At 37.0% G+C, this 26576-nt stretch overlaps 1 pseudogene; it reads left to right on the plus strand.

Annotated features, from left to right (window-relative positions):
- Positions 1-11784: 11784 nt before the first annotated feature.
- Positions 11785-20190, plus strand: LOC145163261 (putative mitochondrial protein AtMg00820 pseudogene; annotated as a pseudogene).
- Positions 20191-26576: the final 6386 nt, after the last annotated feature.

A 26576-nucleotide genomic window follows, 5' to 3' on the forward strand; every position in this document is an offset into this window, starting at 1 on the left:
GGGAATCTCATGTTTGGGGGAAACTCTGGGAATATGTATCCTCTTGATATTGAACTAATTGAGGGAACCCCAGATATTTGTCTCCTTTCCAAAGCTCCCTCTGACATCAGTTGGTTGTGGCATAGAAGACTCTCCCACCTCAACTTTGGTTATATCAACAAACTCATTGGAAAGGATCTTGTGAGAGGACTACCATTGTTAAAACTTGACAATGATATACTTTGTGCTGCCTGTGAACAAGGAAAAATTTCCAAATCTCCGCACAAAAGTATAACAGAACACAGTGTATCTAAACCTCTTCAGCTTATACATATTGATCTGTGTGGTCCCACTACAGTTCCTAGCTTAAGTCTTAAGAGATACATTCTTGTGATTGTGGACGACCACACAAAATTCACTTGGGTGTACTTTCTGCGAAACAAATTTGAAACCGCCAATGAGCTAATTAACTTCATTCGCTACATAGAAGTTAGGGTAGGCAAGCCACTTAGAAGACTGAGAAGTGACAATGGTGGCGAATTCAAGAACAACGCCTTAGATAGCTTTCTTGTATCCAAAGGCATCGAGCACAATTTTTCTACACCCTACACTCCACAACAGAATGGTGTAGTTGAACGGAAGAACCGGACACTATGTGACGCTGCTCGATCAATGTTGATCTTCGCAAACCTACCACAATACTTCTGGGCTGAAGCCACAGCATCCGCCTGTTTCACTCAAAACAAATCCCTAATCAACAACAGGCTTGAAGTCACTACCTATGAAGCAATGAACAAGAGGAAGCCTAACGTCAAATTCTTTCACATCTTTGGGTGTCGATGCTACATCAAGAACAAAAGGGATCAACTAGGAAAATTTGAACCCAAGACTGATGTAGGTATCTTTGTTGGATATTGTGTTCATGCTGCAACCTATAGAGTTCTGAACAAAAGAACCAGGGTGATAGAGGAAAGCAGTGATGTCACTTTTGACGAGAGTTATGTAAGGGTTTGGACCCAAACCACTTTGGTCCTCAAATAGTAGTACCATTTGATAAAATGAACCAGCCATCACCTGCTAATGCTTATACTCCAGTCCATGCTATTGAAGTAGATTTTGATTTCCTCTTTCCAACTCAACCATATGCCCTAGAATCAGAAAAGCTCACGAAAACAGCTTCTCCTGATGTCTCTCAACCTCATCAATCATCAAAAGTCTCAAGTTCCACCAAAGCTCCGGTTGAGAGGGAACCATCTTCGAATGACTCTATTCCTAAAAGTCATTTAGAATCTTCTAAACCTTCTTCCCCAACCTCCCATCAATCTGGACCAGTCATAACACCAATCACTGTATCTTTCGAGGGGGAACCACCTTTGAACGGTTCCATTCTTAAAATTACTTTACAATCCTCCCAACCATCCAGTCCATGGTTTCAGGGGGAACCCCACTCGACTGGTTCCAGTCCCTCAAGTTCCTTCGCATCTACTCCTTCTGTTGAATTCAAGAATGCAACAGTTGAGGGGGAACCACCTGTTTCAGGTAGTTCTGGACTCTTCCAAGACGATCTTTGTGAAGGAACATTTACTTCTGACTACCCTCCTCGTCCAAGAGAACAATATGAGGTAGTTTGCACTCCTCAAATCCATAAGGAAGCTCGCCTCACAAAATGGACAAAGGATCTTCAAGTCGATTAAATCATAGGTGATCTAGATTCTGGAGTAGTGACTCGTTCAGCAACCAAGAATGAATGTATATATGCAAGCTTTCTATCCATGATAGAGCCTAAAGGAATCAAAGAGGCTCGACAAGATGCAGATTGGGTAAAAGCAATGCAAGAAGAGTTAGTTGAATTTGAACGCAACAAGGTGTGGGACTTAGTGCCAACACTAGAAGGAGTATCAGTTGTTGGTTCAAGATGGGTCTACTGGAACAAAAGTGATGAAGAAGGAATCATCATTAGGAACAAAGCCAGACTGGTTGTCAAAGGCTACTCGCAACAAGAAGGCATAGACTATGATGACACCTTTACACCTGTTGTAAGAATATAAGCCATTAGGATTTTCTTGGCATTTGCTGCACACAAGAGTTTTAAGGTCTACCAAATGGATGTGCAGTGTGCGTTCTTGAATGGAGAAATCGATAGGGATGTCTATGTTCAACAACCTCCTGGATTCGAAGATCCAAAGTTCCCCAACCATTGTTACAAGCTTTAAAAGGCGGTCTATGGATTGAAGCAAGCCCCAAGAGCATGCTATGGAACATTGTCCAAGTTCTTAGAAGATTCCAAGTTTCAAATAGGTTCTATCGATCCCACTCTCTTTAGAAAAATCCACAACAACCATCTGATTGTCGTGCAAATCTACGTCGACGACATCATATTCGGTTCAACCAGCAAGGTCCTTAGTGATGAGTTTGTTGAGTTAATGAAAAGCAAATTTAGAATGAGTATGATGGGTGAGCTTAACTACTTCCTAGGTCTACAAGTTCGTCAATCTCCTAAGGGAATCTTCATTGGTCAAGAGAAGTACATCAAAAATATGTTGAAGAGATACTCCATGGAGAACGCATCAACTGCAAAGACACCAAAGAGATACTCCATGGAGAACGCATCAACTACAGATGAATGATTGGCTCATTACTGTACCTTACAGCTAGTCGACCAGACATCATGTTTTCAACATGTCTGTGTGCACGCTTTCAAGCCAATCCAAAGAAATCACACCTCATAGCAGTCAAAAGAAGTTTCAAATATCTGAAAGGAACTGCTTCTCTGGGTCTATTCTATCCTGCTAAAGGCAACTTCTATCTCCAAGCCTTTACTGACTCAGATTATGGAGGATGCAAGCTCGACAAAAAGAACACTTCTGGTAGTTGTCAATTCTTAGGAGGCAGATGTTGGATTAATGTCTAAGTCCATAACTATAATTGGTAAGACTTGACCCGACCCGGCATGGTCCATTTGGGTTGCATGGCATCATGCATTTGGATAGACTATAATGAGAGAAATAACACTTAAGGTTGGTTAATATATTATAAGTTCTAATATATTAATAAGGTTATTTAATTAGTATTGATCAAGAATTAATTTGGAATTAATTAAGTGATCAAAAGGAGACTAATTAAATATATGGGTTGATTGTGTAAATCATTCATTCTTATATATGTGGGCTTGTGATCCAAGATTCCTTATATTGGACTAAGTCCATGGGGTGACCCATGGATACTCCATGGAGGTTAAAATCCATGGAGCATAAGGAATGGGTAAAGTTATGAGTTACATGGTGTAACCCTAATAGCCACCATATAAAAGAATCCCATGGCTCAAGAAATCGTGCACTAATGTGTGAGTGTGAGGGCTAGACGATTTCAAGGAGTGTTCAAGTTTCTCTCAAGTTATTCCAAGTGTATTTGGTGTTGTGTGAACCATTTGAGGTGTCACACTTGGGGCGCTAGGCACTCAAGCTTCATGAAGACATTCTACATCAAAGAGGTATGTATTCTATCTTGTTATATTTATTATTTTGTATGCTAGATTAGGATAATACCTTGGATGTTCATAATTGTATGTATAATAGAGAAAACATAGATCCAAGGTATTTAGGGTTGCATGTACACTTAGGAGTGTTAGAATGCTCATAACCCGACAGTGGTATCAGAGCCAGGTTTGTTTTCTTGTTATACTTGCAAAAGTAGCTGAAAAATCGAGTTGGATGCATATATTCGATTGTTTTGGCTGGAATTGGACTAGGAACATTACCCTAAGATGTTTTTGGACTTATAAACTTGTTTTTGATGTGGTAATGTTCATGCTAATCCAATTTCTAAGATAATTGTCATAATTTCAAGATTTGTATTAGTTTGTATGTTCATGCTAATTTCTTGAAGATTGATGATTTGAATTATCTTGTTCTTATGAGGTTCTTAGATTAATAGAAAAGTTGTGTGAAATAGTTGTTTTCAATCCATTTTAATCTAAGAGTTGATTCCAAAGTGTGTTTTTGTAACTTGTCCTCAAGTTATATGAAAAGTCACATTTAAGAATCATAAAACTCATAAAAGTTGGCAAAGGTTACAAAATGAAGAGTCTAGTTCTAATTAAATGGTTTTATGACTCCATAACTTGTCCGCAAGTTATGGAGGTTCAAGAGTCTCTTCATTAAATTAAAAAAAAAATGTAACCTTAATTAGTTCCATAAGTTACAATAAAAAAAAGTTATTTTTTTTATTAATTAGTTTAAAGTCTTCCATAACTTGTCCTCAAGTTATGGAACTTGAAGAGTTTTTTTTTAATTAAAACTACTTTAAACTCATAAGTTATGGAATTAATTAGTTTTGAACAGTTTCAAAACTTGCCCTCAAGTTTTGGAATTTGAAAAGTTTCCACTTATGAATACTTTAATTCCAAGTTAGCCCTTAGAATTTTAAAAGTTAAAATTCAACCCTTATACTTTATAATATTATAAGTTAATAATATTTATATATATGTATAAGAGTAAAGTCAGTCTTACCGTTAGTAGGCCTCATTCACGAAGCCGGTCTATAAGGGGGGTATAAGGTTACTGCCTATAAAATGGCAGTTTAATGGGTGTCCACTCTCACCCACCGCTTCCTTGACTGGTGGAGGGTCGTTAGCCGAACGGGTAGGACAAGGACTATAATTCTCCTTTCATTAAAAGTATTAATGATAAATACTAAGTACCTAAACTCTTATTAATACCCAATCTTAGTTACTTAGGAAAATGTGAATTTGGTGCTAACCCATGAAATTACACTTTACACTTTGCTTAAGTCGTTAGTGGAGCGTGTGTGGTTAACCGGCACACTAACCTGGACTTAACAAGGTAGGCAAAGGGTAACTTAATATTTATCATAGTATCGGTGGAGCGTGTGTGGTTAACCGGCACACTGATTAAGGGGTAAATATTAAGGGTACCAAGTATATTTGCATGGTTATTCACACCTTGTTTTGTGATCCTCGGCATCCCAGTCACAAAACCTGAAGGGCACACTCGAGATTGAAACATGCCTTTGAACAGTTCAATGAATCTCAAAGATCTAGGACTTTCATATCCAATTAAAACCTAATAAATTATTTCGTTTTTCATGGTGGAAATTGGTGAATCGTCATTCACCTACCTTCAAATATTTTATAGCTTGGATTACGACATCCCTCTTCTAAGTTATAAAATAGTTTGTTGGGTCCTAGCCTTAATATTTCATATTGGATGTCATATTAAGGACTTTAAATCAACTATTGAATATCTCCCAAAAAGATGTCTGGTCTAGACATTTATGATCTTCCCAAATCTCTTGAAACAAGCTTTCCTAAATGAAGATGATGTCCCATGGATATCATACTTCTTTCACCTCCTCCAACTATTCTCCCTAACCCACAAGTTCCTAAAAAGTTTAAGGTCACTCAAGCCCTATTGGCAAGGCAAGGTCTAGGTGTGATCACATCTTGGAGATGTAGTCACATATTGACAAGCCGGGAGAGTTGGGTGTCAAAGTCTTGAGAAAGTTGGTGGCTCAACTACTTTCTAAGTCACATAGTGAGTTCTTTTGGGAATCCTATGAAACAGACTAAGACAAGACCCTTAATGATCTTATCTATTTGCTAAGATCAACTTCCTAAAACGCTATGGACATTCACAATGATGACATTGGATATCCAGTAAAGCTCTCTTTTCCCAATGGAAAGGGATCGGCCATAGTCAACTCGGTTGACCCAATGGTAAAGAGAGAGGCGAAGTCTGAGATAGTCCCATTATCAAGGGTCCATAGGTAACTATTGCCAAAGGAAGGGGCATTGGTTACGAAGCTGCCAAATTTACCTAAGGATGTTAAAGTCAATAAGTTTGGCTCTACTTCAGGTAAAGTCCATTGTCTAACTCTATTAAGTACATGCTAATTTTGATCGCGAAGATGGATTTCAATCGCATGGTTCGGTGATCAGAATTTTGGGCTATTACTTAAGAGTTATGATATTTATATTGCTTAGGAATAGATAACAACAAGGTTTTCATATGGATTGTAAGGATAAGTTTTTCCACAAAGTTTTAAAATAAAAGAAAAAGGTTTTGATTTTATTTATTTTAAGTATCCTTACAATGGCATTTGTGAAAAGTTGTTGCTTATAAGATTCCATTGATAGCAATATTGGAAAAATGGATTTGATTCTTTCGGTTGTGGTAGTGTCTAATATTACCAAATAAGGAAAGATTCTCATCACCCAAGGTTCAATTGGACCGAAACTTGGAATCATGCAAGTTGTATAGTATGATGAATGAGAACTTTCAGCTTGGAAAATTAAGACTAATTCCTTATGTGAATAAGGAAAGGACTAAGGGATCGAGTACACATTCTTGTGCACTGGTCAAGTCCACCACAAAAGATCAAGAAGACTATTCGTCATGATTTACTTAAGTTCAGTAAATATGGTTATACTTATAAGTTTAAGTATAAGTCTGTAGCATTGGAGAAGTTTCAATGTGAGACAGAACGAATAAGAAGAATCAAAGTATGGCAGAAAGATAAAAGTTTCTCAAATCTGAAAAAGATGGGAGAGTACTTTAGTATCATGTTTATGATCATCTTAATGATTAAGATACCATATCACAATTGGTCCTCTAAAGTCATCTTAGTGCATTCTTATGACTAAGAAGAGGAGTCATGAATTGTTGAAATGGTTAAATCAAAAAGATGAGTCATACTTCGTTCCAAAACAATTCTTAGAGTCATACTCCAAGATTGTAACTTGAGTGACATATCTTAAAGAGGGTTTGTTAACACTAGTCAAATGTAAGAGTAAAAGGTTATCTACTCTAGTACATTTGAAATTGGTAAGTTGTGATGTTTTGGATAAAACAGAGACCAACTTAGGCCAATTGTGTAAAGTGTTAGTCTTGATAAAGAATCCGCACTATCTCTTGAATATTTGACAAGGGAGTCTTATATGTCAAGAGGACAGTGGGAGTCTTAAAGCTCTTGAAAGTTTCAAGACTTAATCAAGAATAAAACCTAAAGTCCTTCACTAGCACACGACTTGAGGTTTATAACCTATCGTGTTGAAATTTTTGTGCCTATTCAAGTTGGCTTTGCATAGGAGTTCTGAGAGTTCTCAATTGGTTGCACAACTACTTGGAAGCAATGGCAGGCACCTGAGCTGCCAAATGGCAAGAATTTAAGATTGCACAAGTTTAATCAATATGAGGTTGGATTTGTCACTAACCTTGTCTTGTGATTATGGTTTTGACAAATTCACATGGATAAGAACACATACACTATTAAATCTAAGTGTCATAAGGTTTCTCTCCGATTCATGAAAATGATGGTGAGGAAACACTTTCACTAAGTAGATTTTAGCTAGATAGCAATTGTGATATTTGCATTCTCAAAGTCGTTAGTGGAGCGTGTGTGGTTTACCGGCACACTAACATGGACTTGTGAGAAGTGGCAAAGGTCTAAACAATTGAGACTATGATTACGGCATCCCTTTTCATAGTTCTAAAATTGTTTAGACACACATGTGAGCTATCTAAGAGAGGTGTATGATTTTGATAAAGTTTTATCAAAACAATCTAGTATCAGAAATCTGAACTTTGGTAAGAAAGTCAGCTGATTTCTGAGTACATGTCAAAGCTAGTGGGAGCATAAGTGTTATGCTAATAATCATCATGTTAGTGGGAGCATGATAATTATGACAAAGGTTGAAAGTTAGCAATGTTAATTATAGAAAACAAAAGTTTCAATTCGTGAGGTTGCAGGGGTTGAAAAAGTTGTTTTGCTATAATTAAGGGAGAGGAAATTATACTTCATTTCAATTCTAAAAGCTTAGATTTAGATTTTAATCGTATTTAATCAAGGATATATATATATGAATTTCATGTTGGAATGGCTCAACATAAGGAAATTCTATATATGGGTCCATTATTTGCGTTCTAAAATTCGATTATGATTACGACATCCCTTTTCATAATCTGAATTTTGAGAACTTGGCAAATTGAAATGGAAATATTATAGCAAAAGACTGGTTTAGTCTTTATGTGAGACATCATGAATCGTGTCCCATATGCTTCGGATATAGGATCGATTACATGTGCTATATTCATCCTTTCTAAAATTTTCCAAATGGCTGGGGCATTATGAAGGGAAAAAGGTCTAGAATTGGATATGACTAAAATGATTAAGCAATTGTCGAGGACAATCGAAGGTTTACCAAAGATTGGTTGCTCAAGGACAGTTGGAAGTATAATGTTAATTCTGGAAGGACCATATTGACATAATCTGTAAGGAGGCAACTCTTGTTCAGAAGTGATAGTCAAAATGGAATATGGAAATGTTTCAAAGTTAGAAATTATTCAATCTGTGTAAGATTAGTAAACTTAATGAAAGAAGGATGTTTCCAAGGAGCTGATCTCCTTTGGAATGCTCTGTAATGATTGTTGTCAAGTCTTTCTGACTTCGTGCATAATAATTAAGAGGATCAATGCATATAAGTTTAGAATCTAACAGATTTCAGTAAATGGCATGAATTTGGAATTCTTGCTTTTGCAGTAAGGATTTGGGACTGTGAAAAGAGGATCATTAGAGTGATGTTCAATTGATCTATTTTACAAAGTAAAGATCATAGACAAACATAGTATGCATACTTGGTGTATGGCATGACTAGTGTTTAGAAAACATAGTGTACATGCTTGGAGCATGGGACAACTATTGTTTTAAATTCAAGTATAAAGTTGATAAAACTGAAACAATGAATAATGAGTAATCAGTATGGTGATAAATAAAAGTGTTTATTTATATTCATAGGGTTTGATACCATATTTGATTCATTCATTCTTGTGTTTCACTTTGCATGTTTTGACTTCCAGAATAACTAAGTCGCTCTTCCTGAATGATTAAGTTATTCAAACCATCCACAGTCGGTCATATGTTGGAAGTAGATATGAATCAAGACTGTCATGGGTTGGTTTGTAGAGGTCCAAGTTGGTGGACAAAGTGGTGCTACAACACTCATGAGTGCTCATAAGTTCTGAGTATTGGATTCAACCCGCGCTCATTTGAATCACTTCATGGATTTTATCACGAGTGATCATGAGACGATAATATCTTATATTCTTCAAACCTAGAGATATGAGTTGTTACTATGAGTTGGTTATACATTGATTGCACGAAAACGCATTGGTAACTCGATGTTATAAAACGTGCCTTTGTGTATGATTCAACAAGTAGTAGAACAAGCCATATGAGTTGAAGTTTATCCATTCCTTTTACCTTCGGGATAAAAGCGATATCTGTGGGCCCCTCGATGATTTAAAGATGATACATGTGAGTGCTTGGCCAAGCCAGGACTGATTTGATTTGTTCAATCAGTCAGTCATCATGAATCGGAAATCGGGAAACAACAAATGGACAAAGAGAATGATTGATAATCCATGTCTCAGTCCATATGATATATAGAATGGAGGAATATATGATCCCTTATCTAATGGACAAGTCATTGACAAAGGTCAGAGATCATCGACAAGGTCAGAGTTCGACAGAAGCTTTTGAGAGCTACGATTGCTGATCGGTTCCTGAAGTCATACGCAATAATAGTTTTAGACTTATCCAAGTGGGAGACTGTTGGATTAATGTCTAAGTCCATAACTATAATTGGTAAGACTTGACCCGACCCGACATGGTCCATTTGGGTTGCATGGCATCATGCATTTGGATAGACTATAATGAGAGAAATAACACTTAAGGTTGGTTAATATATTATAAGTTCTAATATATTAATAAGGTTATTTAATTAGTATTGATCAAGAATTAATTTGGAATTAATTAAGTGATCAAAAGGAGACTAATTAAATATATGGGTTGATTGTGTAAATCATTCATTCTTATATATGTGGGCTTGTGATCCAAGATTCCTTATATTGGACTAAGTCCATGGGGTGACCCATGGATACTCCATGGAGGTTAAAATCCATGGAGCATAAGGAATGGGTAAAGTTATGAGTTACATGGTGTAACCCTAATAGCCACCATATAAAAGAATCCCATGGCTCAAGAAATCGTGCACTAATGTGTGAGTGTGAGGGCTAGACGATTTCAAGGAGTGTTCAAGTTTCTCTCAAGTTATTCCAAGTGTATTTGGTGTTGTGTGAACCATTTGAGGTGTCACACTTGGGGCGCTAGGCACTCAAGCTTCATGAAGACATTCTACATCAAAGAGGTATGTATTCTATCTTGTTATATTTATTATTTTGTATGCTAGATTAGGATAATACCTTGGATGTTCATAATTGTATGTATAATAGAGAAAACATAGATCCAAGGTATTTAGGGTTGCATGTACACTTAGGAGTGTTAGAATGCTCATAACCCGACAGTGGTATCAGAGCCAGGTTTGTTTTCTTGTTATACTTGCAAAAGTAGCTGAAAAATCGAGTTGGATGCATATATTCGATTGTTTTGGCTGGAATTGGACTAGGAACATTACCCTAAGATGTTTTTGGACTTATAAACTTGTTTTTGATGTGGTAATGTTCATGCTAATCCAATTTCTAAGATAATTGTCATAATTTCAAGAACAACGCCTTAGATAGCTTTCTTGTATCCAAAGGCATCGAGCACAATTTTTCTACACCCTACACTCCACAACAGAATGGTGTAGTTGAACGGAAGAACCGGACACTATGTGACGCTGCTCGATCAATGTTGATCTTCGCAAACCTACCACAATACTTCTGGGCTGAAGCCACAGCATCCGCCTGTTTCACTCAAAACAAATCCCTAATCAACAACAGGCTTGAAGTCACTACCTATGAAGCAATGAACAAGAGGAAGCCTAACGTCAAATTCTTTCACATCTTTGGCTGTCGATGCTACATCAAGAACAAAAGGGATCAACTAGGAAAATTTGAACCCAAGACTGATGAAGGTATCTTTGTTGGATATTGTGTTCATGCTGCAACCTATAGAGTTCTGAACAAAAGAACCAGGGTGATAGAGGAAAGCAGTGATGTCACTTTTGACGAGAGTTATGTAAGGGTTCTGGACCCAAACCACTTTGGTCCTCAAATAGTAGTACCATTTGATAAAATGAACCAGCCATCACCTGCTAATGCTTCTACTCCAGTCCATGCTATTGAAGTAGATTTTGATTTCCTCTTTCCAACTCAACCATATGCCCTAGAATCAGAAAAGCTGACGAAAACAGCTTCTCCTGATGTCTCTCAACCTCATCAATCATCAAAAGTCTCAAGTTCCACCAAAGCTCCGGTTGAGAGGGAACCATCTTCGAATGACTCTATTCCTAAAAGTCATTTAGAATCTTCTAAACCTTCTTCCCCAACCTCCCATCAATCTGGACCAGTCATAACACCAATCACTGTATCTTTCGAGGGGGAACCACCTTTGAACGGTTCCATTCTTAAAATTACTTTACAATCCTCCCAACCATCCAGTCCATGGTTTCAGGGGGAACCCCACTCGACTGGTTCCAGTCCCTCAAGTTCCTTCGCATCTACTCCTTCTGTTGAATTCAAGAATGCAACAGTTGAGGGGGAACCACCTGTTTCAGGTAGTTCTGGACTCTTCCAAGACGATCTTTGTGAAGGAACATTTACTTCTGACTACCCTCCTCGTCCAAGAGAACAATATGAGGTAGTTTGCACTCCTCAAATCCATAAGGAAGCTCGCCTCACAAAATGGACAAAGGATCTTCAAGTCGATTAAATCATAGGTGATCTAGATTATGGAGTAGTGACTCGTTCAGCAACCAAGAATGAATGTATATATGCAAGCTTTCTATCCATGATAGAGCCTAAAGGAATCAAAGAGGCTCGACAAGATGCAGATTGGGTAAAAGCAATGCAAGAAGAGTTAGTTGAATTTGAACGCAACAAGGTGTGGGACTTAGTGCCAACACCAGAAGGAGTATCAGTTGTTGGTTCAAGATGGGTCTACAGGAACAAAAGTGATGAAGAAGGAATCATCATTAGGAACAAAGCCAGACTGGTTGTCAAAGGCTACTCGCAACAAGAAGGCATAGACTATGATGACACCTTTGCACCTGTTGTAAGAATATAAGCCATTAGGATTTTCTTGGCATTTGCTGCACACAAGAGTTTTAAGGTCTACCAAATGGATGTGCAGTGTGCGTTCTTGAAGGGAGAAATCGATAGGGATGTCTATGTTCAACAACCTCCTGGATTCGAAGATCCAAAGTTCCCCAACCATTGTTACAAGCTTTAAAAGGCGGTCTATGGATTGAAGCAAGCCCCAAGAGCATGCTATGGAACATTGTCCAAGTTCTTAGAAGATTCCAAGTTTCAAATAGGTTCTATCGATCCCACTCTCTTTAGAAAAATCCACAACAACCATCTGATTGTCGTGCAAATCTACGTCGACGACATCATATTCGGTTCAACCAGCAAGGTCCTTAGTGATGAGTTTGTTGAGTTAATGAAAAGCAAATTTAGAATGAGTATGATGGGTGAGCTTAACTACTTCCTAGGTCTACAAGTTCGTCAATCTCCTAAGGGAATCTTCATTGGTCAAGAGAAGTACATCAAAAATATGTTGAAGAGATACTCCATGGAGAACGCATCAACTGCAAAGACACCAAAGAGATACTCCATGGAGAACGCATCAACTACAGATGAATGATTGGCTCATTACTGTACCTTACAGCTAGTCGACCAGACATCATGTTTTCAACATGTCTGTGTGCACGCTTTCAAGCCAATCCAAAGAAATCACACCTCATAGCAGTCAAAAGAAGTTTCAAATATCTGAAAGGAACTGCTTCTCTGGGTCTATTCTATCCTGCTAAAGGCAACTTCTATCTCCAAGCCTTTACTGACTCAGATTATGGAGGATGCAAGCTCGACAAAAAGAACACTTCTGGTAGTTGTCAATTCTTAGGAGGCAGATGTTGGATTAATGTCTAAGTCCATAACTATAATTGGTAAGACTTGACCCGACCCGGCATGGTCCATTTGGGTTGCATGGCATCATGCATTTGGATAGACTATAATGAGAGAAATAACACTTAAGGTTGGTTAATATATTATAAGTTCTAATATATTAATAAGGTTATTTAATTAGTATTGATCAAGAATTAATTTGGAATTAATTAAGTGATCAAAAGGAGACTAATTAAATATATGGGTTGATTGTGTAAATCATTCATTCTTATATATGTGGGCTTGTGATCCAAGATTCCTTATATTGGACTAAGTCCATGGGGTGACCCATGGATACTCCATGGAGGTTAAAATCCATGGAGCATAAGGAATGGGTAAAGTTATGAGTTACATGGTGTAACCCTAATAGCCACCATATAAAAGAATCCCATGGCTCAAGAAATCGTGCACTAATGTGTGAGTGTGAGGGCTAGACGATTTCAAGGAGTGTTCAAGTTTCTCTCAAGTTATTCCAAGTGTATTTGGTGTTGTGTGAACCATTTGAGGTGTCACACTTGGGGCGCTAGGCACTCAAGCTTCATGAAGACATTCTACATCAAAGAGGTATGTATTCTATCTTGTTATATTTATTATTTTGTATGCTAGATTAGGATAATACCTTGGATGTTCATAATTGTATGTATAATAGAGAAAACATATATCCAAGGTATTTAGGGTTGCATGTACACTTAGGAGTGTTAGAATGCTCATAACCCGACAGCAGATTGGTCAGTTGGACCTCAAAGAAGCAAACATGTGTTTCAACCTCTACTGTTGAAGCTGAATATGTTGCTGCTGCCAGCTGTTGTTCTCAAGTGCTTTGGATGCAAACACAACTGAGAGATTATGGATTCAAAATGCAACAGATCCCAATCTATTGTGACTCTAAGAGTGTAATTGCAATATCTCACAATCCAGTCAACCACTCAATGACCAAGCACATTGATATCAGGTATCACTTCCTTAAAGATAATATTCAAAAAGGTCATATTGGGCTTCATCTTGTTGTTACAGAAGAAGAGACTGCAGATGTGTTCACCAAAGCTTTGGATGAATCCAAGTTCTTACACTTTCTAGGACGACTTGGTATGCTTAATCCATATTCTCTAGGCATTTGAAATTTTTTTTGTTCATTTTTTTAAAAGAAAACTCCAAAAATATTTTATTTTCTAATTTATTGTATTTTTTCTTTACTTTTCCACAAAAGAAAAAACCTCAAAAAGATTTTTTTTACTTTACATAAGAGAAAACTACAAAAAGATTTTATTTTCTGTATTTTGTCTTTACTTTAAACAAAAGAAAATACCAAAAAGATTTTATCTTTATTTTTGTTAGAAAAATGCAATTTGTCATCACAACTATGCAAATGAAGAAGGTTAGTTGCTCCACACTTTAATGAATTTTCAAAATACTAAATTTTATGGTTCTTCAGTTTGCTTCAGTACACAACTAATATTGGTACTTTAGTGACCATTAACAAGCTTCATGGTTATACTCTACTTAGAGTTATAACATACATCAAGTACTAATGTTATGTGGGATAATTTGAGGCGAACTCTAAGATTTACTTAAGCCAATATGTTATAGTATATTTGTGGCTTCCCTGTCCTAGTGAACTCATGAGACAAAAACGCAATCTTGTGTAGTTTGAGGGACATAAAATTTTTTGCTTTATGAATATCTATACCCAATAAAAAGCTTCTTAGTTAAAACAAAGCGAGTCAAAGTCCAAGTTTATTTGTTTAATTATTGCATTTTGAGTCTAGTTATATATTAAATAAGTTATAGTTCAGGAGTGGAGTCAATCTGTGACCTATGAGAACTCGGCCAGTAAACCCCACGTGATATTGAAAATCTGTCCACCTGCAGTACATTAACGCGGATCGGACCGAGAAGAAGTCCGCTACATGGGTTTTTATAGAAAGTCATGGACTCCATTAGTGACCTAAGCGATTCCGAGCACTCCAATGAATTTCTTAGAAAGTCACGAACTAAAGTACAAATAGAAGTAAAGCTAAGAATTATTTGCTTATGTACTTTGTCAAAGTCAGAGTTATAAGAAAAGATTAAAAGAAAATCAAAAGAAAATCAAAAACAAATCAAAAAATAAATCAAAAAATAAAAAAAAAACCAAGTTATATTCTTAGGTCAACTATTATATATATTATTTTTTCTTTTAAAGTCGTGTCACTTAGAATTTGGCGATACCTTTTGAAATGAAAGGGGTCAATAAAAAGGTATAGGTGGTAGGAATGCCAAAAAATGAATGTTGTTCAAAATAAGTGGGGAACGTTTATGAGGATTGTCAGTATTTAGGGCTTGGGAAGTAACTAGGTCTTAGACACAAATATATGCATTGCGGAGAGACATAATTGGTGAGTACAAATCGGGTTATTCTGTGTAATGTTAAGGAATTCAAAACGTAATAATCCACAAGGGAACTCTTTACAACGCGAAGTGAAGAATCAAACACAGAATTTAGTTGCTTGATAAATATGTAAGTAACATCAAGATAATCCTCAATGCCTCTAAATCAGTCAACTAGTGTTTCCTTAAAGTTTTTGTTTTCACATGCACACACTTCACTGCATCTTCTTCTCAGATTCTCTATTTATATGCACACACATCACTTTCAAAGTTAGATTATTCAGTGTTTGCACTTTATACTTTCTGTTTAACTCATGCCTTAGAATCTAGGTAAAGCAGTTAAGTTAGATAGAGAATACCACTTACTTGATCATGGAACATCCTAAGCCAAGTGGAGCATCTTATGACAATGGATCATCCTCTTCAAGAAAACCATATGTGTTTGCCTTGGTTTATGGAGCATTCTTGTATATTGTGAAGAAGTTCAAGATCAAAAGCTTTAAAGAACCATCTTGAAGCAACTCCGTGCTCTTGGACCAACATGGAACAACTTCAGGTACATGGACCATAGTTGGAGCAACAACATACAACTTGGACCATCTTGGACCATCTCCTCATCTTTGGACCAAGTGGACGAATGAATGAACCATCTTCATTCATGTTGATCATCTTGAGGCATGTTGGACTATCTTCATCAACTTGATCATCTTGAGGCCTCTTGGACCATCTTCATCAACTTGATCATCTTGAGGCATATTGGACTATCTTCATCAACTTGATCATCTTGAGGCATCTTGGCACATTTTCATCATCTCGATCAACTGGAAGTACCCTGGAGCAATTTTACAAACTTTAAGGATCCTGATCACTTGAACCAAATTGGAGCTTCTTCAGTCACTTGGAGCATGTTCAAGAACATTGAAGCATGTTCAAGACCATTAAAGCATGACTCCAGAACGTTGGAACATGTTCAACAAAATTGGAACATGTTCAACAACATTGGAGCATGATCACGAACATTGGCACATGATCAACAACTTGAGGCATCTTCAGCCACTTGATGCATCACGCCCATGTGGCTCATTAAGTCCACATAAAGCATAATAAATGAGCCATGCACGTTTCAAGTGAGCCATGCACGTTTCATGTAGACCATGCACATCTCAAGTAGGTCATGCATATGTCAAGTATGTCATGCACGTTTCGACTAGGTCTTTCCTTAGGTGTCATGCATGTCTCAAATATATCATCCATGCATGTACCACCTTTTTCTTTCTTGATTCTCAAGGCATCATTCTCGCGCTCGCAACTCAAGCTGAAATTCTCCTATTTATACTTGTGTACAATCCAAGCCTTATGGACCCACAAGTTGGCCCATACAAGCCCTATTTCGGCCCATTGAGAAACCCTAGGAACCTTCAACTATAAATACCTCACTTCTACTTCTCATTCTTTTTTTCACCCTCTCACAAATTCTTAGTCTCATACTCGCTTGGATCAACAAGGCTTTGTGAGCAACAGTCGCGTATGCAACAGGCAACTTCAGTTGATGAGCAACAAGCAGCCTTGGCACAACAACAACTTTGGCTCAACAACCAAATTTCGAAATTCATCTTGAGCCACAAATGATTTATTGTTCCAAAACCCTAATTCGGCTCAATTACCTCTTTTTCGAAATCCCTCTTGAGTCATCACTTATTTCGAAATCCTTCTTGATCCTCAACAACCCTCTCTTGATCATCAAGTAATTTCGAAATCCCTCTTGAGCCATCACTTATTTTGAAATCCTTCTTGATCTTCAACAACCCTCTCTTGATCATCAAGTAATTTCGAAATCCCTCTTGAGCCATCACTTATTTCGAAATCCTTCTTGATACTCAACAACCCTCTCTTGATCATCAAGTAATTTCGAAATCCCTCTTGAGCCATCACTTATTTCGAAATCCTTCTTGATCCTCAACAACCCTCTCTTGATCATCAAGTAATTTCAAAATCCCTCTTGAGCCATCACTTATTTCAAAATCCTTCTTGATCCTCAACAACCCTCTCTTGATCATCAAGTAATTTCGAAATCCCTCTTGAGCCATCACTAAATTCGAAACCCTTCTTGACCCTCAACAACCTTCTCTTGCTCATCAATTAATTTCAATAGCTTCTTGAGCCACACATTTTTTTCTTCATGAGCCATCAGCCTTCGCAAGTCTTTGGCGCAACAAGCCTTTGGTGCAACAACCTTTTGGCACAACAGCAACTTTGACGCAAAGCAGCATCCTCTTGACCCTCACAACATTTTTTTGTGATCAACAAGGATTTCGAAATCTCTTGCTCAACCTTGCGTGAGGAAAAGTCGTGTATCAAGTTCCCTTCATGAGCCATAGCCTCTTCATGACCATCTTGATCATCAACTAAGTTTCGTGATCATCAACAAGAGCATTCACCACTCTTGAGTGAACAACCCTCTTGATCATCAGCTAAATTTCATGATCATCAACAAGAGCATTCACCACTCTTGAGTGAACAACCCTCTTGATCATCAACAATATTTCGTGATCACCTCTTGATCCACATTCAAGTTTTGATCACCACTTGATCCACATTCAAGTTTCGATTACCTACTTGATCCACGTTCAAGTTTCGAAACCCTAGTGAGCATCAAAGTCTTGGAGCAACAGTGATCTCATCGTGAGGATCAAGTCCAATTTTTTTGGGCACATCTCCTAGCCCGTAATCAATCCTATCATGAAAATACCCTTGGCGCATCACTGCCTTTACCTCTGGCGCAACTACACCCACTTGCGCCATCACGTTTTTTTTTCAGTTGCGCCATCCCTCATCAACATCATCCTCCTCTTTCTCCATCTACATCAAGGAGCGCATTTGATAATCATAATTCACGTGTTCAATCTTTTCTTGAAGATGAGATTCTCATGTACAGTTCCATACTGCAGCCAACATCAATTTTTTTTAAGTATCTTCGTGACTTAGAGTCACCTGGCACATGATCAAACCAAACCACCTATTGGCGCAGCTTCTGTTGGATCCAATTCATCTGTTGCTTCACTCCTTCGATCCGATTCTGAAATCTTTTCTCACTCTAGGATATGTTTCTTGGCATATACTTCACACCAAAAGAAACCCTACTTGCGCCATCCCTACTCTCAACATCAATAGCCTTGATGAACTATTGAGGTTTTGGAGATTAGATCATCAAAGAATTTTTTTTGGCGCATCAACCATCATCGAGCACTACAGAACCATTGGTGCATCCAAGACTAGTCGACCACTCCTTCTTCAGATATCGATTAGCCTGTAAAAATCAAGCTCTAATTAGTGCAACGTGTCTCCTCCATGTGACACATCATCATCGAACAAGAGAGCTGCTACTATACTTATGGTTACATCGAACTAACCAGGTGGGCCAAACTTTTTTTGCTGATAGATGCGCAAACCTCACACCAAAAGGATCACCCTTTTCACACCTTCACGAGCAAAAGCAGCATTGTTTTGTTTTTTGGATGTGTACACCATTTGCTTTGAACTTCAAACCCAGATGAGTGCATGATCAACCAAGCGAATGGAGTGCATGATGGAACTTACGACTGGTTCACTTTAGACCTCACAGGTGCACCATCCCTCTCCAACACCGGAGAACCTCTCTTGACCGCATCTCCTCTCAACCTTCTTTAGGTCAATTTTTAGAGAAGAAAGCATTCAAACCCTAATGCTTTGTGGGCTTGTCGACCCCTTATCAACGTCTTACGTTGGGTACTAGGTTTTCTGGCCAAATACAACACGTTTTTATGTAACAAAGTTTTTGCGACAGTTTTTTGTGATAGTTGAACCTTAGAGCTTTAGACTCTTTTGTGACACTTTGGATGTCGTTAAATGTATTCCATATGCATGTCATTCTCTTTATTCACACACTCTCACACACATGCACGATTTTTGTTTTTTTCCTTTTATTTTATTTTATTTTATTTTTTGTTTAAAAAAAAAACAAAACAAATTTTTATTTCAATTTTGTTTATTACTATTTTTTATCTTTTTTATCTTTTATTGATTTATTTTTTTCTATCTCTTGGATAAGGCATCAACAAACACCATCCTTTTTTAAATTTCACATCATTATCGGATTCTTAGTTTTTATCTGATAGTCAAGGCATATCCATTAGTTATTATTATTATTATTATTATTATTATTATTATTATTATTATTATTTTTCCAAATATATTTTGAAGATATCATTTATGATAAAAAATAATAATAATAATAAACCAATTTTCTTTCATTCAATTTTTTTTTTGATATGTTGAGTCTTTTAGGTCAAGACTTAGCAACTTTGTTTTATCATAACACTCGTTGCTATGATTTAGCAAAATATCAAAGTTTTTATATTTATTTTTCGTTTGTCGAAAAAAAAAGATCAAGTTTTTCAATCTTATTCAACACTTGATTTTTTTTCTTCAAACTTCTGGCCTAAATAAAAGACAACACGAGTTTGCAAGTTATTCCTATCTGTTAGTTTACTTTCCTATCTTGACAAAACAAGTTTTTGTGTATCTGCTTCAACAGAAAATTCCATTGAAGCAGAGGGGGAAAATGTTAAATCAATATTTTTCCTTTTGCACACTTTTTACAACTCCTTATTTCAGTAACCATCACATAGGGGGAAACTGTTGGAAATATTTTTATGTGATTGTCACTTGAAATGAGTTGAGTATTGATTTACATTTTCTAACAAACATTATCAGAATGTTTCAGGTTGGAAAGATACTGAGGATTCAACAAGTGTTTGAAGAATCAGATGTTGGAGCACTTGAAGTTGAACATGGAGCACTTGATGTATACTTTGAGCACCTGCTGTTGACATGGAGCACTTGCTGAAAGCTAGTTGGAACATCATGATCTCATATGGCACATCTAGATCATATGTGGAGCATCAAGACGTTGATGGATCATCTAGAATATTGATGACTCTTCATACAAATCAGTCTCAGTCCCACTCTTTGAAGACCCTTCATTGTAATCACTTTGGACCTGAACTGATGTCAGATCATGTTCCTCAGCCATACGTGCATTAGGAGCTGGAGTATCTTCTTCTTCAGCATGATCGGATACTGTGATAACATCATCTTCCGAAATTACCCTCTCAGAAGAAGTGGGCTCAGAGGATATTTTATCTGACGTTCCATGAGACTCGGAAGATTCATTTAGCTCAGCAAATCTTCCGAACTTCACAAGAGGATGCAATCCTTGGAAAACGACCTTGCCCTTGCGATTATGCTTTATAAGCCCAACAGTGTGAGGACCTAATGACTTCATGTCTAGGGTTTCTCCCTCTTTGACCATCTCCGGAAATTGAATGTCGATGAACAATTGGATGAACCTAGGATACATCAAGAAAGTATCCCGTTTTATTGCGTTGATGTTTACTACGAACTCGTCCAATATGAACTTCGAGAAGTTGAAGTCTATCCCTGCAGCTAGTGAAACAATGGCTCCAGTGTTCCTTAGTGAGATTTCATCAGCACCAGATCTTCTGCCCGAAATGCAGCTCACAAATACATGAACCAAGAATCTCCAGTATGGTGCATAAGCTTCTTCACAGTGGGAGGAAAGATACCTTCGTACCCCATCTTCTTGAGAATCTCCTGGACATCTTCAATCCCAATCTCAGTGGGAAAATCAGGTTGATCATCAATCATCAGCGCTTCTCTGATGAATTGCTCAGTAATTACAATCTTGCAACCCTTCACAATAGCATCAACAGTAACTGCACCATAGTTGTCTCTTTTCATCTTTGCAGTCTGCCAGAATTCCCTGATAATTTTCTCATAGACCACGGGGTTCATAGTGATAGCGGAAGCTAGGCAGCATTCTCTCAGCCTGTGGATCATCGGCCTGAATTCTCCATGAACAGCAGGAGGATCAGCCAGTACGATGGCCAAGTTGTGCATGTCAGCGAACTTCAAATTTGCCATTTTGATCTTTGAGATGAACCGAGCAATTTCACAAAAACACAAGAAATTTTTTTCGAGAGGAGAGAGAGTGGGAGAGGGTTTACGGCCGGAAATAAAGAAAATGAGGAGTGAAAGGTTTCCGGCTGTAAAATCCACCTTTTATACCCTGTTCGAATTTACCTCCACACAGTATAAGGCACAGTCCAAATCCCAAATAATTTTCAAAAAATAAAACTTTTTGAGGGTTTTAAAAATAAAATTAAAATTAAAATAAACTAAAAATAAAAATAAAAATAAAATAATTTCTAAAAATTAAGAATTTAAAAAATTAAATTTTGACAATTATAAAAATAAAATAAAAATAAAAATAAAAATAAAAATGAAAATGAGATAAAATAAATGCAAACTAAAATCTATCTCAAAAATCACTGAATATAATTTTGTGACACTGAGATCAAAGTAGTTAGACAGCCTTAATCCACTTGCCGGTACCTTTATCTTCATGTCTTTGTCTGGTCGATCGTCGGTATTGTGGTCCACTTAAACACGAAGAATTTATGATAAATTTGGACAAGCTAAGAAAGACAAGACATTTTTGATCCTTTATTCTTAGATAAATTTTCCTAGGGACCATTTAGCTGACGACGACCAGGGATATTGTTGTCCACCTAAATTGAGCAGCGAGATCTACAGACAATCTGTAAATGTTCAATTTTAATTGTACTAGAACATGTTTCCCACTTCCTGATATGCTCCAGTAATCAAGGACTTCCAGAATACTCCTTACATCGGGTGAGCAGACAATTATTAAGAGAGAAGATAGATTTAGAATGCATATGCTATACACCCAGGTCGGATCTCTTCCAATCACGCAGAGGGTGAAACATATGACTAACTGAAGTTTTAGAGGGATTGAGAAAAAGAATGATGCATATACTGTGTACCAAGTCGGATTGAAAGTCTCGCAAAGGAGACAGTATATGGCTAACAGACAGAAAAAATTGCATAGATAGAAGATGCAGAGAAATAGAGCTGGATATGTTACATTCCAGGTCGGATCTCTCGATCACGCAGAGGAAACAACATATGACTAACAGACAGAGAGAAAGAAAATAATTTTCTACAGACCTAATTTATCGGAATTCACCAGTCACCCCATCAATACCGGAATTAAGGACACAATCCGCACATCGAGGAAAAGTTAATCCACAGTTCCAGATACGAGTTCGTTTAATGTGACCAGTAGATTCCCATATATATCTCCCTGCTCAACCTATCCGAGCGTCGTATTGTCAGGCTAAACGGATTTAACTAGGTCAAGATTTGTCAAGTCTATGAATTCCTTAAGTTCAACTCTGCTAGTCAAGTCCATTTAGAATCTTTCGTGCCTACCAGCACATCGAATACAGAGCGTAGACAATTTAATTTTTGGTACGTTACGCATATTTAGATTTCCTGTTATCACTTGATAATATCACTTCCCGTCACAACACCTACAAGCAAAGCTGTTAGCAACAATTAATTTTTTAATTTTTCTGATTTTTTTTAATGTTTTTGGATTTTTGAATGTTTTCTGAAAAAAATAAAACAGAAGCAACATTATTTTTGGATTTTTTAATTTTTCAATTTTTGTTTGGTTTTTGTTTATTTCTCCCCCTAAATTTGTGCATGGGTGAGAATGAAATCACTAAAATGCGCAAATTTAAACTAACCTAACCTATAACAAAAATTTAATCCTCAAAACAAATCATTTTCAAAAATCCCACAAGCACATCGAATCGAGCTTTGTTAAAAGGCTTGGTAAACAGATCTGCTACATTATTAGCAGATGGAACCTGTTCCAGCCGGATGAGCGAGCGCTCATAACAGTCTCTGATAAAATGAATTTTGATATCAATGTGCTTGGTTTTGGAATGTTGGATAGGATTTTTAGTAATTTGAATCGCAGCCTCATTATCACAGTAAATGGGGGTTTCTAGATAATTCAAACCGTAATCCAACAGCTGATGTTGGATCCAGATAACTTGAGAGCAACAAGGAGATGCAACAACATATTCTGCTTCTGCTGTTGAGGTTGAGACGGTATGCTGTTTCTTGTACTGCCACGACACCAGCCTATCACCAAGGAATTGGCACCCTCCTGATGTAGATTTCCTGTCCAGCTCACAGCCTCCATAATTACTGTCAGCAAAAGCATATAAATCAAATTCGGAATTTTTCAGATACCAAAGACCCAATTTTGGGCTGCCTTTGATATACCGAAAAATCCTTTTGACAGCAATAAAATGTGAAAATTTAGGATTAGCCTGATAACGTGCGCATTGACAAACTGCAAACATGAGGTCTAGACAGCTTTGTTGGATTAGGTGTCTAAGCCCATAACTATTATTGGTATGTATTCGACCCGAGAGTAGCATGGTCCATTTGGGTTGCATATCATCAGGACAATTTGTTAGGATGGACTTTTGAGAGAAGAGGTTATATATGATTTATTAATATATTAAAAGTTCTAATATATTAATATAAAGTCATATGTTTTACTTAGTATTGATCAAGAATTAATTTGGAATTAATTTAGTGATCAAAAGAGACTAATTAAAACTATGGGGACTAATTATGGTAATTAGTTATATTTATATGTGTTGGGCTTATGATCCATGTTGGACCAAGTTTATGTATGGATACATAAAGAGTTGGGCCACATGAACCATGGATCATAAAATCCATGGATATGGGTTTGGGTTATACCCATGACTCTTAGAATTCAACACATATAAATACATATGTTATGACCTAAAACCGCGACCCCTAGTCACCTTTAGGGTGTGTGCATGTTCTTGGAGTTCATGAAGGTTTTAGAGTGCATGGAGATTCTCTCTCAAGTCCTACCTTTGTCCTTGATGTGTTGTGACTTCATTTGAGGCTTCCACACTATTGGGGCTAAGTTCTTAAGGCCAAATACATCAAGACCTACAGCCACACAAAAAGGTATGTTACATTATCTAGTATTTTATGTAGTTTGTATGACAATTGCATGCTAGCTATAGGTTCAATACCTTGGAAACCATTTGCATGTATAATTAGTGAAAACATAGATCTAAGGTATTTAGGGTTGTATGTGCACCATAGGATGTTGTATTATACCAAAACCCAACAGTGGTATCAGAGCCTAGGGCTGTTTTCATGTTATACTTGCTGAAATGGCTGAAAAATCAAAAATATTGGCTGTCTGGGCACTGGACTCGCCAAGTCCACTGATGAACTCGCCGAGTCCATGACGAAATTCATCCAACTCGTCGAGTTGGTTCGTGCACTCGACGAGTAGGACCCCGTGACAGCATATTTTCGATTTTTAAGGCTGGAATTGGACTAGAAACATTACCCTAAGCTGTTTTTGGTCTTGTAAACCTGTTTTTGATGTGGTAATGTTCATGCTAAACCAATTTCAAAGATAGTTGTCAATAGATTCATGTTTTGTATTAGTTTAATGGTTAGGCTAATTTCATGAAAAAGTTTGATTTGAATTGTCTTGTTCTTATGAGTTAGTCTAGATTAATAGAAAAGTTATGTGATAATTTGTTTTCAATCCATATTAATCTTAAAGTTGCTCATAAAATGTGTTTTTGTAACTTGTCCTCAAGTTATATGAAAAGTCACATTTATGATTCTTTAAAACTCATAATATTTCCATAAGTTAGGAAAAATGAAGAGTCTTATTTTCTTGAATGATTTTAAAGTCTTCCATAACTTGTCCTTAAGTTATGGAACTTGAAGAGTTTATTCATTAAACTACTTTAAACTCATAGGTTATGAAAATGAAGAGTTTATTTTTCCTTAAATGTTTTTTAAAGTCTTTCATAATTTGTCCTCAAGTTATGGAACTTGAAGAGTTTTCATTAAAACTACTTTAAATTCATAAGCTATGGAATTGAAAAAGGTTTTTGAGTTGTTCAAAACTTGCCCTCAAGTTTTGGAATTTGTAAAGTTTCCCCCCATGAATACTTTAGTTCCAAGTTAAACCCTTAGAATTTTAATAGTTTAAAATTCAACCCTTATACTATTATAATATTATAGGTTTAATATTTATATATATGTATAAGAGTAAAAGTCAGTCTTACCGTTAGTAGGCCTCATTCACGAAGCCGGTCTATAAGGGGGGTATAAGGTTACTGCCTATAAAATAGCAGTTTAATGGGTGTCCACTCTCACCCACCGCTTCCTTGACTGGTGGAGGGTCGTTAGCCGAACGGGTTCGACAGGACTATAATTCTCCCTTCATTAAAAGTATTAATGATAAATACTAAGCAACTAAACACTTATAAAATCCCAATCTTAGTTACTTAGGAAAATGTGAATTTGGTGCTAACCCATGAAATTTACACTTTGTACCTTACCAAGTCGTTAGTGGAGCGTGTGTGGTTAACCGGCACACTAACATGGACTAGTAAGAGTGGCGAAGGGTAACTTAATGTTTATCATAGATCGGTGGAGCGTGTGTGGTTAACCGGCACATCGATTAGGTGATAATATTAAGGGTACCAAGTAAATTTGCATGGTTATTCACACCTTGTTTTGTGATCCTCGGCATCCCAGTCACAAAATTTGAGAGGGCACAATCGAGATTGAAACATGCCATTGAAAAGTTCAATGAATCTCAAAAGATCTAGGAGTTTCAAAACCAATTAAAACCTAATAAATTATTTCGTTTTACATGGTGGAAATTGGTGAATCGTCATTCGCCTACCTTCAAATATTTCATAGCTTGGATTATGGCATCCCTCTTCCAAGTTGTAAAATATTGTGTTGGGTCCTAGCCTTAATATTTCATATTGGGTGTTATATTAAGGACTTAAATCAACTAACTTGAATATCTCCCATTGTAGATGTCTAGTTTAGACATCTATGATCTTCCCAAATCTCTTGGAATTTCACTTCCTCCACCCCCTCCAATTATTCTCCCTAACCCACAAGTTCAAGGTCACTCAAGCCCTATTGGCAAGCAAGGTCTATGTGTGATCATATCTTGGAGATGAAGTCACGTATTGACAAGCCGGGAGAGTTGGGTGTCAAAGTCTTGACAAAGTTGGATGTTCAATCACTTTCTAAGTCACATAGTGAGTTCCTTTGGGACTACTATGTGACAGACCATGACTTGACCCTTAATGATCTTACCTATTTGCTTGGTGCTGCTGAGTCAGCAATGATTTTGAGCACTGGTAAAAGCAAATTTGATTAGAAGATCGACTTCCCAAACCTTCTATTGCCAAAGGAAGGGGCATTGGTTGCGAAGATGGCCAAATTTACCTGATA

Source organism: Lactuca virosa, chromosome 3 (genome assembly GCF_052849685.1).
Source record: "Lactuca virosa cultivar CGN04683 chromosome 3, Lactuca_virosa_CGN04683_v6, whole genome shotgun sequence".
Lineage (NCBI taxonomy): Eukaryota > Viridiplantae > Streptophyta > Magnoliopsida > Asterales > Asteraceae > Lactuca > Lactuca virosa.